Genomic DNA, 10,677 nt, shown 5'->3' on the forward strand with positions numbered 1-10,677 from the left:
CAATTTTATAAGAAATTACACCTTTTAAATACCCCTCTGCAAATAGCATGCTTTGGTTAATATTGTTGTGTAAACTTGTATAAAGTTCTAGCTTCCAAATATGAGACAGAACATGGCTCCCTTGTGTGTCTGGCTCTGACTTAGTTTACTTAACATATTTTTAGATATATCCATTTATTTGCAAATAATTTAACAGTCTTCATAATGGATGGGTACAATCCAGTTATGTATATGAACCATACTTTCTCCAAGCATCCCTCCACCAAAGGGCATCTGGGCTGTGTCTATAATTTGGCTATGGTGAATAGTGTAGCAGTGAACATGCTTCTGAAAGTGATTTAATTGTAACCTTTTGGAAGAATTCACCACTATCTTTCTGGGGAGCAATCCTCTAGACAGTTTTCCAGAATAAGCACATGCCTTCCTTCATCTCCATCACAACGTTTTTCAAGTCCTCAAAAACACACTACTCCTTACAGGTCTCAATAAGCTAAAACACACTGTGCCCATATTCTTTCAATATATTTTTTCATAATTGTACATATAATTTAGTGAGAACCTTCTATGCAATCCTAATGTGAGAATGCGGGACGTGACAAGAGAGTAAAAGTAAGAAATATGCAATTTAAGTTATCATCATATTGAAATCTTTTTCAGCTCTAACTCATAGCCTCACATACTATTATTTTAATCTTTATTTGATTACTTCATCTATCACCTAAATTATAACAGGTGATTTAAATACAAAGGCAAAAATGTGTGCTTTGATTTTGACACTAATGTGTGAGGATGCACAATATGTGAAAATAGATGGATTGGAATTAATAGCTATTATCTATTTTGTTAATGTAGAGGTGGTTTTCCTAAACTGATTCTCACAATTCACATTCCATTCAACAACAAGAAACGTGTGACAATTCCCTTTGTTTTGATCCTTATTAACTTTTTTTTCCTTTTTGTTTTATAATGAAGGTTGATTTCATAAATTTCTGTAGATACAAAAATGTGATAAAATATTTCTACATGTATGCATTGATATATACGTACACACATATATTACACAGGTTATAATGATCATTTATAACTACTGTAATGGTACAATTTACTAAGTTATTAAAAACATCGACGGCTCATGCCTGGATTCCGGAGGCTGAGATCTGACGACCATGGTTTAAAGCCATCCTGGGCAGGAAAGTCCGTGAGTCTCTTATGTCCAAACAACCAACCGAAAATCAGAATTGGAACTGTGGCTCAAAGTAGTAGAGTGGTAGCCTTGAGAAAAAAAGTTCAGGGACATCATCCAGTTTCTTAGTTCAAGAAATAAAATCTACCCCCAAAAAAATCTATTTAATTTACACCTGTTAAGTAGAGTATTTCCATTACCCAACTGAACATCCATGTTCATTTGCAGTGTAACTTTGTTTTGTCTGAAGTACCACAAAACATTATCACTTAAGTAGAAAGCATTGCAACGTGGGTTCATTCTATCTGTCTCATGGACTTTTCTCCACTCACATATTAAAATGTTACAATTTATTTAAAATCATAACTTTTTAATACCCATAATAGATTTTGAATTGAGTGTCTTGTGCCCCTAAATGGTCTTCTTACCACTTTGTCATGTCCTCAGCCCTAAATTATCCTAATTATTTTTCATATAGAATTTGGCTTCCTACTTGTGTATGATCTTGGGCTCAGCCCACTTTATGTTATTCTTCCTGAAATTTATAATAACAGGTGAATGGCATTGTGTGCAGATATTTCTGTCCAGTCTGGGCTTTAACCACTATCCTCACAACAGTTCACACTCCCATGTACTCAGGATTTTCATAAGCTTGTCATAGCTTTTTTTTTTTAATCATTGCATTTCCTGCAGGTTCTTGAGTACTGAATTAATTTGTGTTTTCTTGGGTTGTTTTGTTTAATTTGAATGTATGTGTTGAGTTTTTCCTCACTTTTCCTTTTGTTTCTTTCATTCAAGTTCTTATCTAAAATTCTGAGAAACCAATTCTTCTTTCTCAAGATAGTCAAGGTGAACATTATTTATTCCAAAGCAATTTTAGTAATATTTAAACACCTTCATATCTATGAATGGTATACAAATGCTAAATGCTGAGAAGGGCCTTTTTATTTTCACAGCAGTCCTTAGCATACACAAACAGATCATGAAATAGATGAAGATAATATAACTACAGATGCTGGCCAGGAGGAGAAAAACCTATTATTAATTGTTTGACAGAGGCTTTCCTTCTGGAGAAAGAAATATGCTGCTTGATGCAGGATTACACAAAATCATATTGCTAGGAGGATCCTAAATGATAATCTAATACTACAGAGTTGTGAGAGATGAATTGACCTCCTGAATAATATACTTTTGGGTCAACTAAAAGCAGGCTTCCAAAAAGAGAGTAGATTTTAGAGAAACATGATGAATTTTATGTAAATAGGTCCTTAGCTGATTTTGTTAATTTGTGAAGTAATACAGGGAAATAAAGTTCAGCAAGGTAAAAAAATAAAGAACTTCCTTAAGATAGTGTTCTAGCACAAAACTGGTGCTATCTTCATCTCAAATGGGCAGAGTAAGCCAGAAAAACACTAGAAAAATGGCAAATCCGGGTATCTCAATTCCCAATCTTGATAATCAGGGGTCAGAACAGATAATGAATAATCCAGAGGAGAGTTCCCAAATAGCTCTACAAACACTGCTGGCAAACATGATAAATGAGAAGTTTGACAACTTACAAAGGACTCTGTATGAGCGTGATAGGGAGAGAGAGGAAGCACCCCAAAAGTCTATACAGGAATATCATAAGCATGAGGAAGCTACTCAAAAACTGATTCAGGATTTGCATGAACAACTTGAAAATACTCAAAGAGAAAGGGAGGAATGGCTTGAGCAGGCTGAGAACACTCAAAGAGAAGTGCAGGAATCCCACGAACGGGAGGAAAGAGAGCTGCAGAAATCCCACAAACGGGAGGAAGCTAATCAAAGAGTAATACAGCAATTGAAAGACCAGGTAGAGAACACACAATGATCACTAAAGGCATTCATGGAATCCATTAACAAAGAGCTGAAGGAAGTCAGGGAGACCACAAAGGGAATGCTGAATGGAACCCAACAGAAGGAATGGGAGTCCAAAGAAACCATAACCAATCAACTAAGTGATTTGAGAACAAACACTGAACACCAAATTAAGGAAGTAAAGAAATTCATACAAGACCTAAAACAGAGCTTCAACAAAGAACTTGAAGCCATCAAAGCTGACCAATTAAAAGGAAAAGATAAAAAACAAAGTAGAGAGTCTTGACAGCAGGTTAGACCATGCAGAAGATCGAATCTCAGGGATTGAAGACAGCCTAGATATTACAGAGAAAGAACATACAACCATCCAAGATAAGTCCAAGAAATATGATAGAACTATCCAACACCTGGAAGACACCATCAGAAGGCCTAATCTAAGGATAATGGGTGTAGAGGAGCACCTAGAAACAGAAGTTAATGGTCTAGGAAATTTGTTTAACAGGATCCTAGCAGAGAACTTCCCAAACATGCAAAAAGATAGGCTTATTCAGATACAAGAAGCCTTTAGAAACCCAAATAGACCAGACCAGAATAGGACATCCCACCCCCACATTATAATCAACACAGGATCAACTCAGAACAAGGAAAAGATCCTTAAAGCTGTCAAGGAGAAAAGATTAATCACCTATAAAGGGAAACCAATTCGAATCACCTCAGATTTCTAAGCAGAAACAATCAAAGCAAGAAGAGCCTGGAATGATGTATGCCATGCCCTAAAAACAAACAACCATCAACCAAGAATACTGTACCCAGCTAAACTCTCCTTCATAACTGAAGGCCAAATAAAAAGCTTCCATAGCAAAGAAAAATTGAAGCAATAATTCTCCACCAAACCAGCCCTCCAAAAGATTCTTAAAGATGTCCTACACATAGAAAACCAACAAGACCGCAATAAAGGCCAAGAAACTGCACCCAAACTGAGAATCCAAGAACCATAGGAAGAACCCAGTTTTCGCAGCCCCCAAGAAGGTGGATAACATGGAAGGAACTCCCAAATACCTCTCAGTCCTTTCTCTTAACGTTAACGGACTGAACTCTCCAATTAAGAGACATAGACTGTCTAGTTGGATAAAAAAAAAGACCCTTCTATCTGCTGCCTGCAGGAGTCACATCTTGCCAATAAAAACAAACACATTTTCAATATTAAAATATAGAACAAAATCTACCAAGCAAATGGCCCCATAAACAGGCGGGAGTTGCAATCCTAATATCAGATAAAATAGACTTCAAATTAAAATTCGTGAGAAGAGATAAAGAAGGTCGCTACATACTAATTAAAGGATCTCTCCCACAGGAGGATATTAAAATTCTAAATTTCTATTCGCCAAACAATGGAGCACCCAAATTTATCAAAGAAACACTACTTTCCCTCAAATCCCATATAGATCCAAAGACATTAAATGTTGGGGATTTTAACACACCACTCTCCCCACTAGATAGATCAACTCGGCAAAAACTCAACAGAGAAACCGCAGATCTAAACAGCTGCATAGACCAACTAGACTTAACAGACATCTACCGAACATTTCACCCAGCAGCATCAGAATACACGTTTTTCTCAGCAGCACATGGAACATTTTCTAAAATAGACCTCATTTTAGGCCACAAAGCAAACTTGTCTAAATTCAGAAACATTGAAGTTATACCTTGCATTCTCTCTGACCTCAAGGGAATAAAATTAGAACTCAACACCAAAAGCCAACAAAGAAAGTCCGGTATCACATGGAGGCTGAACAACACACTGCTGAACCATGAGTGGGTCATGGAAGAGATTAGAAAGGAAATTCAAATGTTCATGCTATTCAACAAAAATGAACACACAAACTACCAGCTCCTCTGGGACACAGCAAAGGCAGTACTCAGAGGCAAGTTTATAGCTCTGAGCTCCTACATCAACAAATTGGAAAGATCTGAAACTAACAACTTAATGACACATCTAAACCTCCTTGAAAAAGAGCAGCAAGATAAACCTCAATCCAGTAGACGGAAAGAGATAATCAAAATTAAATCAGAATTAAATGAATTAAAATCCAAAAAAACTATAGAAAGAATCAACAAAACAAAGAGTTGGTTCTTCGAAAAACTTAACAAAATTGACAGACCCTTAGAAAATCTTATCAGAAAAAGAAGAGAACACACCCAAATTAATAAACTCAGAGATGAGAATGGAAACATCACCATGGAAACAACCAAGATTCAGAACATTATAAGGGAATGCTTCTCAAAACTTTATGCTAATAAGTTTGAGAACTTGACAGAAATGGACCTTTTCCTAGCAAATATTGACATGCCAAAACTAAACCAAGATGAATTAAACTATCTTAACAGACACATATCAAGCATTGAAATAGAAACAGCAATAAAAGACCTCCCAGCTAAGAAAAGTCCAGGACCAGATGGTTTTACAGTGGAATTTTACAAGGCCTTCAAAGCAGAGCTCACACCAATTCTCCTCCAACTCTTCAATGAAATTGGAAGAGAAAGCTCACTACCGAACACATTCTATGAAGCCATCATAACCCTCATCCTAAAACTAGGCAGGGACTCATCAAAGAAAGAGAACTATAGACCCATTTCTTTGATGAACATTGATGCAAAACTTCTCAACAAAATTTTGGCCAATCGACTTCAACGATTCATCCAAAAAATCATACTCCACGATCAAACAGGATTCATTTCAGGGATGCAACCTGGTTCCATATATGCAAATCAATTAATATTATTCATCACATCAACAGGAGCAAGAATAAGAACCAAATGCTTATCTCAATAGATGCAGAAAAAGCATTTGACAAGATCCAAAACCCCTTTATGATGAAGGTTTTGGAAAAATTAGGAATCCATGGAACATTCCTCAATACAAAAAGGCTATATATGACAAACCTACAGCCAGCATTATACTCAATGGTGAAAAACTAAAGCCATTTCCTCTTAACTCAGGAACAAGACAAGGATGCCCACTCTCTCCACTTCTCTTCAATCTAGTATTAGAATGCCTAGCTACAGCAATAAGACAAGATGCAGACATAAAGTGGATTCAAATAGGGAGAGTAGAAGTAAAACTCTCCTTCTTTGCAGATGACATGATCTTGTATTTAAAGAATCCCATAGACTCCACTCCCAAATTACTCAAGCTGATTCAAAACTTTGGCAAAGTAGCAGGTTATAAAATTAACCGCCCAAAATCAATGGCTTTTCTGTATGCCAACAATGAGAAAAGTGTGGCTGAAATTAGGAAAGCAACTCCATTTGTAATAGCCTCACAAAAAATAAAATACCTAGGAATTAACTAAAGAAGTGAAGGACCTCTATGATGAAAACTTTAAAATCTTGAAAAAGGAAATCAACACAGAACTTAAAAAATGGCAAAACCTCCCATGCTCCTGGATTGGAAAGATTAACATCGTGAAAATGGCAATACTTCCCAAGGCTATCTTCAAATTCAACACAATACCTATCAAAATTCCACCCTCATTCTTCAAGGAAATAGAAGAGGCAATCCAAAAATTCATATGGAACAATAAAAGACCCCAAATAGCAAAAACGCTCCTCAACGGAAAGAACACTGCTGGAGGAATATCAACACCAAATCTCAAACTCTACTATAAAGTCATAGTAATCAAAACAGCTTGGTATTGGCATAAGAACAGACCTCAGGACCAATTGAATAGAATTGAAAATCGAGAAATGAACCTAAAGACCTATAGCCATCTAATTTTCGATAAGGGAGCTAAAACAATAGTATGGAAGAAAGACAGCCTCTTCAGTAAATGGTGCTGGCAAAATTGGTTAACTACATGCAGAAAACTAAAGCTAGATCCTTATATATCACCCTGTACCAGAATCGACTCCAAATGGATCAAAGACCTTGAACTCAAAGCAGACACCCTGAAAACATTACAGGATGGAATAGGAGAAACCCTAGGTCTCCTTGGCTCAGGCTGAAATTTTCTGAATAGAGACCCGGAAACACAGCAAATCAAAGAAAGGTTGGACAAATGGGATTGCATAAAGTTGCAGAGCTTCTGCAGGGCAAATGACATACTAGCAAGATCAATAGAAAGCCCACCGATTGGGAGAAGATCTTTACTAGCCATACAACGGACAATCGTCTCATATCTAAAATATACTTGGAACTCAAAAAATTAACCCCCCAACAACAAATCCTCAAAGAAACAATTGCCCAATATATAAGTGGGCGAAAGACTTAAAGAGAAACTTCTCTGAAGAAGAAAGAAGGATGGCCAATAGACCCATGGAGAAATGTTCAACATCCCTAGCCATAAAAGAAATGCAAATCAAAACAACATTGAGATATCACCTCACTCCAGTTAGAACGGCAAAAATCAAGAACTCTAACAACAACAGATGCTGGAGGGGATGTGGACAGAAAGGAACCTTACTTCATTGTTGGTGGGAATGTAAACTTGTTCAACCACTTTGGAAAGCAGTATGGAGGTTCCTCAAAAAACTTCACATAGAACTCCCCTATGACCCAGCAATCCCACTTTGGGGCATTTACCCTAATGTTTACAAACAAGACCACACTAAAGGTACCAGCACAACTATGTTTATTGCAGCATTATTTACCATAGCTAAGATATGGAACCAACCCAGATGCCCCTCAGTAGATGAATGGATCAAGAAAATGTGGTGTATATACACAATGGAATTCTATGCCTCCATCAGAAAGAATGACATTTCCCCATTTGTTAGGAAATGGAAAGGCTTGGAAAAAATTATATTAAGTGAAGTAAGCCAGGCCCAAAGAAACATAGTTCCCATGGTTTCCCTTATTTGCAATATCTGGTATATGTATGAGTCAAGCGGAAAAGGTCAGATAATGTGATGTTAGGAAAATGAAACCTTAAATATGTATTTTAATGTTTTTTTGTTTCATGCATGTGTTTCTAAAGCATTTATAAGATTATTTCTTTGTTGCTTTGTATGTCCCTCCCCCACAGTGTAATCCCGCTTTCACTATATTTGATGTCAGTATAACTTGTGGAGGAGATGGGGAAAAACAAGTCGTTTAAGGATTCAGGTGGACCTGTTGCAACAATGAGAAGTACAAAATGTCATGTCAAAACCAGCTTTACAATGTCGGTGGGGGGGGGGGGGAGGGGGGGTATGATTGGGTGGGAGGGAGGGGGGAGGCTGGGAAGGGAGGTGAAGGGTAAACAAAGGAGGAGGCTGCAATGCTTGGTAAGAAATGTATGCATTATCCTGCCCATGTAATTGTAACCCCTCTGTACAGTATGTTCTCAAATAAAATAAAATTAAATTAAAAATAAAATAAAATAAAATAAAATAAAATGTCGGTGTGGGGGGGGGGAGGGGGGGAAGGGTTGGGTGGGGGGAGGGCGGAGGCTGGGAAGGGAGGTGAAGGGTAAACAAAGGAGGAGGCTGCAATGCTTGGTAAGAAATGTACGCATTATCCTGCCCATGTAATTGTAACCACTCTGTACAGTATGTTCTGAAATAAAATAAAATTAAATTAAAAAAATAATAAAGAACTTCACATTGAAATACTCATTTGTGTTTGTCTGTGTGTGCATGCATGTGCCAGTACACACACGCACATGTGCATATGCTCATGCATGCATTCATCATTCTGGAGGCTTGATAGTGCCTGGGCACTATTCCTAAATTTCTGTGCCCAAGGATAGTGTTCTACCACTTGAGCCTCTGCTCTACTTCTGGTTTTTTTTGGAGATAATGGCATGTATTTTCATGATTGGACTGGCTTGGAACAGTGGTCTTCAGATCACAGCCTCCTGAGTAGCTAGATAACCTGATTCAGCCTCTGAATAGCTAGTTAAAATTCTGCCTGTCCTCTATGTTTCACTGCTCTTTTATTCTTTTCCTGAGGTAATCACAAGTCTAAGACATATATATTTCTAATGGCTTTAAAAATACTCTTACTGCTTGGCACAAGTGGCTCCCATCTGTACTCTTTAACTAGTTACGAGGCTTGACAACAGAACCCAGGCCAAAAGTTTAGTGGACTTCCTTCTCAATCTATAGCTGGGTGAATTGGATCATTTCCACTATCCTGCATTATCTTCAGGCTAAGTTTGGAAGGACTGCAGAATCCAGGCCAGCCAAGGTAGGAACCTAGACAAGTTGGTGTGCAACTCTGGTGCCATTGATGATGGGAAGGCTAAAAGGACAGATCAGGTGCATGTTCTTGTGGAAAGGGAACACCTATCCTAAAATTAACCACTGATATGACGCCAGCCTAGCAAGAACAATACCCCAAGTTGAAATCCCCACAATTTCCCACAACCAAAATAAGTATATACATTAACATCCAAAAACTTAGTACAATCTGTTCTTTGCTCAACTATCAGCTTTATCTGATTATCATATGATATGATAGAATAGTTTCTTCATTAAACTTAAGATATATTTAAAACGACATGGAAAATTCTTTCTCAATTATTAAATGCAAACAAATGGCAAATTGCCTCATTTCTTACCTATTTGACGACCACTATAAATTCTTCTTATGATTATTAGTAGTGGTAATATATTCTGACTTATTACTTTATTTTGTAACAGTTTTTAAACATTTTGCTTCTCTGCTGAAGTTGAAGTATTTAAATAATATTATCAAATTATATTCCTTAGGTTCTTAGGGCAGTTTTTTTTTTTACAAAGTTTTAATCAATGGCTTCTAAGAATTCTTAATTGGTATATTATTTGCTTTAGTTTTAATTTCAATTTAATTTTATTATAAAGGTAATGTACGGAGGGGTTATAGTTACATAAATAGGGGTATAAGTACATTTCTTATAGAATCAACATTGTTATCTCTCCTATCGATTTTTTTACAATCAAAAATAGAACTACTGATGCTTTTGCTGTTGCTATTGATCTATGGGTACTTTTGCTTTCTTGTTCATGCATTCTTTATTAAAAAAAACTTGATATACAGAGGGTTTACAGTTACTTAAGTAAACTAAACAGTAGACTTCACTTTATTTTCTAAATTTCAAATTTTGAACTCATTTATTTTCTTTTGTTTCTTTAGGGTAATTCTTTTTTCAAAGTTGTATAATTTAAATTTGCATGATTTTTACACATGTAAATTATTTAGACACGTATATTTTGCTTTTAAAATATTTAACATGTGAATATTTAAAAATTATTTTCTTAATTTTTATATAGTTGGTGAATTTAAATATATTTATTTTCTTACAGTTCTAAACCTATTTGTCCAGGTAACAAATACTTACTGTATTTTCAAGAAGCACATACTTTATTAAGAAAGGTTTCATTACCTGGTCACTTTTTGGAAATATTTGTACTGGAATTAAAAAAAAATATGTTTGATGTGGGCATAGTGATTTGTGGCTTCCATTAACTAGCCATGGCAGGAAATGTAAATAGGGTTTGTAATTCGGGAGAGACTGAGAAACTATGAGACGTTATTATAAAAATATTCAGAGTGAAATGATTATAGGTATAGCCATCCATAGCGAGATATAGAGAACCTGGTTATCACATTCTAAATATTGCGTTAAAACACAATAACATCAGTCTTTTTGTCAAAATAAAAAGATACATGTTTCAAAATGTTTATTATTTAA

This window comes from Dipodomys spectabilis, unplaced genomic scaffold, assembly GCF_019054845.1.
Source record: "Dipodomys spectabilis isolate Male_0828 unplaced genomic scaffold, ASM1905484v1 ptg000143l, whole genome shotgun sequence".
In the NCBI taxonomy this organism is placed as follows: domain Eukaryota; kingdom Metazoa; phylum Chordata; class Mammalia; order Rodentia; family Heteromyidae; genus Dipodomys; species Dipodomys spectabilis.